Genomic DNA, 10,479 nt, shown 5'->3' on the forward strand with positions numbered 1-10,479 from the left:
TACGATGTCCCGCTGAGTTCCAGTCTAATGCGTTTCCGCCTCTACGTAGAGTGTGGCCGACCGAGCCCCACTTCCGATCCCGAATTTATGTTGCTATCGGCCTCTGGTGACAACGACGATGGAGCTCGTTGTTTGAGATCCAGTTGTGAGGCCACCAGGCCCGAATTATATACCGCAGGCATCTGTTGATGAACACCTGCAGCCGTTGAGTGCTCTCCACTGATACACACCATGTTTCGCTAGCGTATAACAGCACAGATTTCACGTTAGAGCTGAAAATTCGTATTTTGGTACGTTCACTTATCTGCCTGTTTTTCCAGATATTTCTTAAACTCGCAAAGGCAGCCCTTGCTTTCTTGATCCGTGCGCCTGTGTCGATCTTGGTACCGCCGTCTGACACCATTTGGCTACCAAGATATTGGAAGCTTTCAATATTCTCCACTGGTTGCCCGGCTACTGTGAAACTAGAAGGAGTCACCGTGTTTACATCCAACGATTTGGTTTTGTTGACGTTGATGACTAAACCTGCCGAAGAGGAGCGCTCGGCAAGGTCGTTGGGCTTACTCTGCATATCAGAGCACCGTTGCGCGAGGAGTGCAACGTCATCAGCCAATTCGAAGTCATTTAGGTGCTCCATGACTATAGGCTGCCATAACAACCCGTGGTTTGGTTCACGGTCAATCGCATCTACCAGAATCTCATCGATTACGATGAGGAACAGTAACGGTGATAGAATACATCCTTGCCTCACACCAGCTACGACCCGGATAGGGTCGGACAGGACCCCATTGTGCGGGTCTACTACGAAAGGCCGAATCACAAAAGGCCGAATCACGAATGGCCGAATTACAAAAGGCCGAAAGCAAAAAAGGCCGAATGCACAAAAGGCCGAAACCACAAAAGGCCGAAATCACATAAGGCCGAAACCACAAAAGGCCGAATAAAATCGGCAGACCAACAAAGTGGACCGGAGCGCGCGCGCTCGCTCCGGTCCACTTTGTTGGTCTGCCGATTTTATTCAGACTTTTTTTTATTCAAATACTTAATATAATTTAGAATATTATTTTGTGATTTCTCAGTGAAGTCTTGTGAAGTCAGTTTCTTTTAAATTGGGAGAAAATGATATGCATTGAGGAACACCATGCATCATGAAGCGCACAACTCCTACATTGATGCAAATCGGCAATTCGATTCTGTGAGCCATGAATCCGGTGGAATTTAACTCGGGCTCTTGCATTAGATTTGGGAATTTAACTTTTCCCAATACTACTGATAATGATTACTACGTCAGCAAAGGAAGAAAAGAGCTCTTGGATTACTCCGTTACTTTAAAGTGATAATATTTATCCGTATGTTCATGCTTTCATTACTGCAATAAAGATTGATCTATTATGCAATATATAAGGAATCAAATTGACTCTGTAAACACCGTCATACAACTTCTTTCAATTGAAAGATTGAGCTTCGACGTTGAACTGACGTTAAATACCTCAACTGAATAAGATTGATTAAGATCGCTGCTAGTAGTTGCAAAACACGTGGACAAGTTTTTCTTAATAGGGCAGCATAATATAAGTAAACGTAAATTTGTCAATATTCCAAGTTCTCTTAATTGAAAGATTGAAACTTTTTGTAATGATTCGGCCTTTTGTATCATTCGGCCTTTCGTGGTTCGGCCTTCTGGGTTTTCGGCCTTTTGTGGTATGCTAGAACATTTTCGGCCTTTTGTGATTCGGCCTTTTGTACTGATCCCCATTGTGCAGCACTCTACACGAAAAGGCCTCGTACTGTGCTTCGATGAGTCCGATGATTTTCTCAGGAACCACCCTGCGTCTAAGGGCGCCCCACATATTCATAAAATTGGTCCCATCAACTGGATTGTGACTAAATCAGGTCACATATGAGTTACAGTAACCTATGTGAAATATGTGTGCTGCTAGGGTAAAGGAACTCTTGGAATTCGTTGACCTGCCCAGGAATGCCAGATACAATTTTTAAATGTCTGTGTTAATCTCAGTAAAATGTCTGTATTTGTCTGTATGTGGCTTCAGAGGTATACTGGAAATAGAAAATTACTCAAAACCATACATTTTTGATATCATCGAATATCAAGGCTTTAATAATCTGAAATTCGAAACAAGTTTTCGTTCCATGAAATAATTAATAATCTTCTAAATACATAAAAATGAATTTCTGTCTGTCTGAACCTTATAGACTCGGAAACTACTCAACCGATCGACGTGAAAATTTGTATGCAGAGGTTTTTGGGGCCGGGGAAAGTTCTTAAGATGGTTCGAGAACCCTCCCCGCTTTGGAAAGGGGGGCTCCCATACAAATGAAACACCATTTTCTTCATAACTCGAGAATTAATCAAGCAAATGGAACCAAATCTGGCATGTGGAGGTTTCGGAAGGGAAGATATGTTTCTGTGGTAGTTTGAAACCCCTCCTTCTTCTGAAAAGGTGGACTCTCTTACAAATAAAACAGAAATTTCTGCATAACCCTGGAATAATAAGAGAGTACATTAATTTTAGGCGAAACAAAATTCGTCGGGTCTGCTAGTGTATAATAAAAATAATTTTAATTCATTTAGTTTCCGTTAGGGTCTATTCACAAATTATGTAACGCTTTTGGGGGGAGGGGGAGGTCTAACTCGCGTTATACTTTGTTACATCAAAAGATGGGGGAGGGGGTGGGTACTACCAAATGTTACGCATAACGGGAATAAAAGTTTATCTTAAAGTTTTTTTTTTTAAATCATCGATTGAAGTAATTGCTAATATGTCTTAATCACGACGATGAATACGTACCAACCATTCTTTTTTAGTACCATACTACGCATAATTGTCCCATACTAGTCTTTGTAGTTTTTACTTTTTATCAGTGCAGGCTATTTTGATGTTTTCTTTTGGGAATTCTAAAAGACAGCGAATTTTGTTCGAATAATTGTTGCTAAATTTCGAGGCATTTTCGTCTCACGGTGAATAATAACGATTTCTACAGATTCTATTATTTTATGGATCGACGCTTTTATTTGTATTGTATTGATTAGATTATCCAAACCAAGCCAAAAGTTGGTAGAGGTAACCCAGAGAGTTTTCATTATGAGCAATTGCATTTTAGTTCAACCACTTCAAGTATATCGACAGAACAGTCCCACTAAACAAAGAATTAAATGGCCATGGTCGCAAATTCTATTTTAGTTTTTACTAGCTGCATTCTTGATATCCTTGGTTTTAATCATGTGCCGTACCTATTCTAACAGTTTTCAATAAATACCAAAACCGATATGCTTCAGAGATGGGAAAAAATGGCTTTAAAATTTTCTCAGTTACGCGTTATATGGGGGAGGGAGGGGGTGCGAAAAATGTTACTTTTTGTTACGAGGGGGAGGGAGGGGGTCAAAAACTCAGATTTTTGCGTTACGTAATTTGTGATCAGACTAGTGATTATCCAGCTGAGATTCAGCGGCCACTCTCCATCTTTCGAGTCCCCCAGGATTCACAAAACGCCAATTTCAATTCTGCGTTTTCCGCCTCAGAGCTGCCTTCGCCCTCTCAATGAGTAATGGAAAATCATCAGGTCTCGATATGGTTGGTTATTTCATCATCAAAAACTTTCCCAACTCCGCCAAAATCTGGTTCTGGGGTTGATCAACCAAGCATGGTCTGATCGAATCTTTCCGGATGAATGGCGGAAAAGCCTCGTTGTACCCATCCACAAAAACAACATTTCCTCTCGAGATGTCACAATGTACCGGCCTATTTCTCTGACAAGAGGTGTCTTCAAAGCCGTGGAAAGGTTTGTAAATCAGCGGCTGTAAATTAGAAGTCGATAATAGGTTCGGCTTTCGCTAACAAGCGTTCCGCCCGGAATACGGCACGGGCACATACTGCACAACGCCTACAACGACGGCAAGCACGCGGATCTAGAACATTTCCAAGGCCTTCATCAGGACTTCTAACAGTGACAAGAATGGGGATTTTCCGGCAACCTCCTTGCTTTTGTCGAGAACTGGGTAGACTCTGACAACCAGCAAATGCGTTCGAGGACACGTCCTCATTCCGCTGGTTGGGTGACTTACCCATCTCCAACAAAAAGATTGTGGAAGTTCTTGGAGTCTCACACAAATAAAGACATAATAAAAAAATAATAATTCTTGGAGTCTCCATTGATCGGAGACTCTCGTTCCTTCGCACTTCCACGAAGGGGTCGGACCTTGTCTCATCTTCATCGAACCAACAACAGGAGGTCCTTCAATTCCTACGTTCGCCTCAGAACTGTTACTAGCAACACCAGCCGAGTCTGCCTGTGTCGAGGCTGGCATTGTGCCTGTTTGCCACCGTGTCTTTTTTTTTTTTTTCTTCCTAAACAATGGAGGGGGAATCTGCTCAACAGACATCCTGGGTTGACCAGGAAGTGCTGGGTTAGGGGCCACCTCCAATGAGGGAGGCAGGACTGCATCCCCGACCAGCTAAACCGTTTTCATTGCCGCCAAGCCCATCGTCCCTTCGGTACAACCAGAAAGTAATGCTTCAAAGGGGGGCCAGTGCATAACGCACCCTCGAGGTTAGCTGCGTGTCCTTGCAGCATCGAACATCGTGACTCGCTTTTTTAGAAGAACACCATGGTATCGTGCCAGCGCATTGCCGGCTTTCCAGGTGGCCTTACCACGCCCTATGTCCTCGGAAGGTGGGCAGGGTCGACTTCGCGCCTGCTTCCCTCTGCACGACTGGTATCAAGAATGATGATGCCGCGTGCACCCCAAATTGACCTTTCTGCGATAGGGCCTATTCGCCAGCACACAGAGGGACTTGCCGACGCGGTGCCTACGCCTGCTCCAGCCTTGACGAGGACCCCTTTCCGTCCTCGGGCTCGGAACCCGCCCGGTTGACCGACGCCGCGAAAGCGACGATACCATGTTGTTTTTCACGCGGCCACTTGTTCGATAAAAGGATCGAGTTCGACCACAGGGCACCGGTATGACCCATGAAGCCGACTCCGAACCCTTGGACCACCTCTTATTTGCGCCTGAACTAGCCATCCCTCGAGTCCACGCGCCACCTTCTGTGTAGCTCCGAGACGATTTGGACGATAGTGTCCGAACCGGTGTAGGTACTGTCTGAAGCAACCATGGCCTGTAAGGACCTGGGTCAGGTGGAAAGTGATTTCCCCATGGCGCCTCTTGACCCACGTACCTATCTCCGGTATCAACCTATGTGTCCATCTACCCTTAGTGGAACTGTACCACGCACGCTGCCATTTGACCATTGAGGCCAACCTGACAGTCCTGCGGATGCCTCTCGTGCCGCGCATTTCAAAGCACTCTATGTCTTCACCGATAACGATGTCAATAGGCATCATACCGGTGATGACGCAGAGTGCATCGTGCGACACGGTACGGTACGCGCTCGCAACTCTTAGGCACATGAGCCTATACGTACTTTCTAACTTCGTTCTGTAGCAGTTAATACGCAGGGCCGTGCCCCAAGCTGGCCCCCATACCTCAGTATGGACAGAGCAACGCTAGCCAGAAGCTTGCGCTTGCTGGCATAAACCGCAGAGCTATTGGACATCATCCGGGACAATGCCACTATAGCTGTGGAGGCACGCTTGCAGGCGTAATTGACGTGGCTACCAAAGGTGAGCTTATCGTCGATTATTACCCCCAAGAGTTTGATTGAGCGTTCAGAGGTGATCGTGCAGTTGCCTGCCCTTATCACCGCTTGCTGCTCCGACTTTCGGTTGTTAACAACAACCACCTCAGTCTTGTGGTGAGCCAGTTCTAACTTCCTGGAACTCATCCACTCCTCCACAATTGCGATCGAGTGGGCTGCAGTCAACTCCACCTCTTCGATCGATTCGCCGTAGACCTCCAGCGTAATATCGTCAGCGAAGCCGACGATTACCACGCCCACCGGGAACTTCAACCTCAAGACACCGTCATACATGACGTTCCATAACACCGGACCCAGTATGGAACCTTGCGGAACCCCTGAGGTTATGTCAACGCACTTCAGACCCGCCTCCGTGTCGTATACCAGTACTCGATTCTGGAAGTAGCTTCCGAGAATCTTGTACAGGTACTCGGGAATTCCAAGACGCAGGAGCGCATCTGCAGTAGCTGCCCAACTGGCAGTATTGAAAGCATTGCTCACGTCGAGAGTCACTACTGCACAATAGCGAACTCCCTCCTCTTACGCTGGATAGCTATCTCCGCGGATTTGGTAACCGACAAGATAGCGTCTACGGTCGACTTGCCCTTTCGGAAGCCAAACTGGTTACTCGATAGACCATCCGCACCTTCCGTGCGTATCAACAACCTGTTGAGGATGATCTTCTCGAGCACCTTCCCCGCCGTATCAAGCAGGCATATTGGTCTATATGCCGACGGATCCCCCGGCAATAGAACCAAGCTCTGCCTTTTCCATGCTTCAGGGAAGATTCCCTCGTCCAGGCATCTCTGCATGACAGATCTGAACATCTCGGGAGCCTCAGCAATACCCGCTTTGATGGCCAGGTTCGGAATACCATCCGGTCCTGGCGCCTTACCTACACTAAGGGACTGTGCAATCCCCGCAAGTTCCGCCACAGTTACTCTTCCCTCGTCGGCCACCCTGGCTCCTGGCAGCTCCACGAAGGGAGGCCAGGGGCTTGGGTCGTGACGTGGGAAGAGCCCGCGATGATCCTCTCCAGCATCTCTGGAGACCGCTCTGTAGGGGCCATCGCCCCACGTGTCTTGGCCATTACGACCCTATAGGCGTCACCCCATGGATTCGCGTTGGCACTTTGACACAGGCCCTCGAAGCAGGCTTTTTGCTTGATCTAATCTCAGTCTTCAGAGCGGCTCTAGCAGCCACGAACGCCACCCGTCGTTCAACACGCTCCTCTTGTGTGCGTGCTCGCTGCATCCGCCTCCTTGCCCGTAGGCAGGCGCGGCGCAGGTTGGCAATTGCTTGAGTCCACCAGTAAGACAGTGGTCTCCCATCCCGAGGGTGATCTTTCCTGTGCATGGTGGCAGCGCATGCACGCGAGAGTACTGTTACCAGCTGCTCGCCACTCAGACCGCGAGTATTGTGCTCGCGGCGGAGCGCTTCCTTAAACACCTCATCGTCGGAGTATGATGTCTTCCACATACGAGGACTAGGCCTCGCCCTTCTTCCGTCCGCTGAATGCTGGTCGTAAAGTCGATACTGTAGCGAACCACCAGGTGGTCGCTGTGAGTGTAGCCATCATCCTCCAGTTCGAACTACTCGTTTGGCCAGGGCTCCAGAACGTAACGTCGATAATCGACTCGGCGCCGTTCCAGCTGTAGGTACTTTTGGTGCCGACATTAGCCAAGTCCACATCCAACATGGCCAGTGATTCCAGCAGGATCTGCCCCCGTTGATTCGTTGCTGTTTGCCACCGTGTACTGGCGGCCATCTGCCGCTAGCCGGCTCGTTCGCCGCAGCCACTGCTAGAGAATACAAAATCCCTCTCCTAGCTGAAGGGGCCGTAATCGACACCCTACGGCCTGCGGTGAATATAAATAGTTTGCAATTTCCGCAGGGGTGACAATTCTGTGGCTCTTAGAAGGTTGGTGATTGAGCTACAGATATTTCCACAACTATGAACACACGTTGAGTGGATGAGTGGAGTCGGCATTGGGGTCACTGGGACCGGTTTCACTATCTCGGACCGCCTCCCAGATATGTGCTGCATTTTTTCGGCTGAAGCAGCCACGGCACCGTCATCTACCCGTCCAGGGAACCCTTCCTCGTACTTCTCGTACTTTTAGACTCTTCCAGCGCCATCTCCACATTCCAGAGTGATAAGCCTAATCACAACAGGATCCAAAGCTTCTTAGCGAACATGCTCTCGAAAACGACCTTTTCTTGGATCCTGGGGCACTGCAGAGTGCCTGGCAACAACAAGGCGGATCTCCTTACCGAAGTCGGATATCAGGGCCAACATTTCACGACATCCGTCCCGTTTGGTGATGTCAAAACCTGCATGAAGAAAATCTCGCCTAACTTTTCAAAAGGACCTAAGTAACATTTTTTTCGTGAATTAATTTGAATAGCGCAATCAATAGTTTTAATGTTGTTCTGTTAATTGCGCTATTCAAATTAATTCACGAAAAAAATGTTACTTAGGTCCTTTTGAAAAGTTAAGCGAGAAATCATTTGAGAAAACTGGACAACTACATCCGTTCACCTCCGGAAAATTAAAGGGACCACATCGGTGTGGTCGGTTCCCTATTTTAAAGAACAGCAGATATCTCCCGGCTACGAATCGGACACAGGCGGGCCTTGTATAATTTCGGCAGGAGCCTTTTCTGTACTATCTGCAATGTCTGTGAAGTTAGCAATCTGTGGTACATTTTGTCAGCATATGCTATGTCAAATCAAGTACTTCCATTCGAGTGTCCAAGTTCACCTTCGAATTACTTATAAAATCTTTATGAAGTTTATACAACTATTCCAAAGAATATACATTCAAGCATATTCCAGGCTTACTTCAATTCCGAACGAAGAATTCTGGAATTCTCAGAAAAATTGATTCGATTTTCTTTGGTGCTGTTCTCTCAGGATTCTCTACGTAATGTTTTCAGAAGCAACATTAGGTTTTAATTTATATATTTTAATTTATCATCATCGGAGATTCTCAGGTTTTCATGTTTTTTTCTGCTTCGGTTTTCCTCCAAAGATAGCAAATGTCTGTAACATTAATCAAAAGTCTGTATAATATCTGTAATCTGCATGATGTCTGTATGCAAGACCAAAAGTCTGTATAAATACAGACATGTCTGTATATCTGGCATCCCTCCATAGAACTTTGATAACGGTACACAGCAACAAAGTTGCGGTGTCCCAGATATTACGAAATAAACGATGCAGTAGTTGAGCGGATGTCATGGAGTCAGCTTTGAGCATCTCGACTGATATGCGATCGACCCCTAGGGCTTTATTCGATTTCATGCTTTGGATGGCTGTTTGAATCTCTAGCAGTGATGAAGCTTCGAGGTGGTGATGGCCTGGCTGGCACTTGAAAAAGTTGTTCGAAGTGCTCGAACCAGCATTTCAGCTGGTCAGTTGGGTCGGTCAATAACTGATCATTCGCGTCTTTCACAGGCATCGTTGCATTCATCTTCGCCCCGCTTAAGCGTAGTGAGATATCGTAGAGGAGGCAAATGTCCCCGGTTGCGGCGGCTCTCTCTTATTCGTCGGCCAGAGTCTGCCCACGCTCGCTTGTCCCGTCGACATGAGCGTTTCACTTCCTTCTCAAGAGCCGCGTATCGTTGACGGACTAAGACTTTGACTACTCTGGTTTTTGATCGCTCTATCGCGGCTTTGGCTTCTCTTCGCTCCTCTATCTTCCTTCAGGTCTCATCGATGATCCATTGTTTTCTCTGGGTGCGCAGTTCGCCCAGATTGTTCTCCCTGGTGTCGACGAAGGCATTCTTGATGACGGTCCATTGGTCTTCCACGTTGCCACCTTCCGGAATATCTGCAGCACGCGTCTCCAGTTCTTCAACGAAGGACCGTTTTACCGTGGCATCTTCTAGTCGGCGTGTGTTGAATCGTCGTCCAACTCTTTCCTCCTGCCGACGAATTCGCGCAATGCGCAGGCGTATTTCGCCGATGAAGAGGAGATGATCAGACGCGATATCGGCATTACGTTTATTCCGTACATCAAGAAGGCTTCGTTTCCATTTTCGGCTAATGCAGATGTGGCCGATTTGATTTCTGTAAAGCCGTCACGGGAGACCCACGTGACCTTGTGAACCGGTCGATGAGGGAAGAGCGATCCCCCGATCACCATGTCGTTATTACCACAAAATTCTGCGAACAGCTCTCCGTTTTCGCTCATTTCTCCGAGACCATGGCGTCCCATAATGCGCTCATGGTTCGAGTTGTCGGATCCGATCTTCGCATTGAAGTCGCCCAAACAGATCTTGATATCACCCTTCGGAATTCTATCTACGACGGCATTGAGTTGACTGTAGAAGTTCTCTTTGTCTTGCAGATCGGCAGCATCGGTTGGCGCATAACATTGGATTATAGTAAGGTTTCGGACCCGTATTCTAAATCTGGCAACGATTATCCTTTCACTTATAGGTTCCCAATTCATAAGCGCAGAGTGTACCTGAGCGCTTAGTAGGAAGCCAATTTCGCGGTGCCGGGGAGCGTGTTCACCTCGTAAACCAGAGTATAGCAGAACTTGTCCCGACGGCGTTCTGTGTTCTCCAAAGTTTAGCCAACGGACTTCACTCAGTCCCAGGATCTCAAGCTTCATGCGGCGTGCCTCATTGGCAAGTGGTGCCAATTTACCCTGCTGGGCTAGGGTTAAAACGTTCCATGTTCCTATTCGTGTCCGTTGTTTCGCGCTAAGAGTCGTCGCCGTAAAATCAGTCCGTATTCTTTCATTATCGGATTCTCGAACAAATTGATGTTTCGGGAACAGTAGGCTGTTGGCCAAGGTTCCCTGTCCACT

This window comes from Armigeres subalbatus, chromosome 3, assembly GCF_024139115.2.
Source record: "Armigeres subalbatus isolate Guangzhou_Male chromosome 3, GZ_Asu_2, whole genome shotgun sequence".
Classification (NCBI taxonomy): Eukaryota; Metazoa; Arthropoda; class Insecta; order Diptera; family Culicidae; genus Armigeres; species Armigeres subalbatus.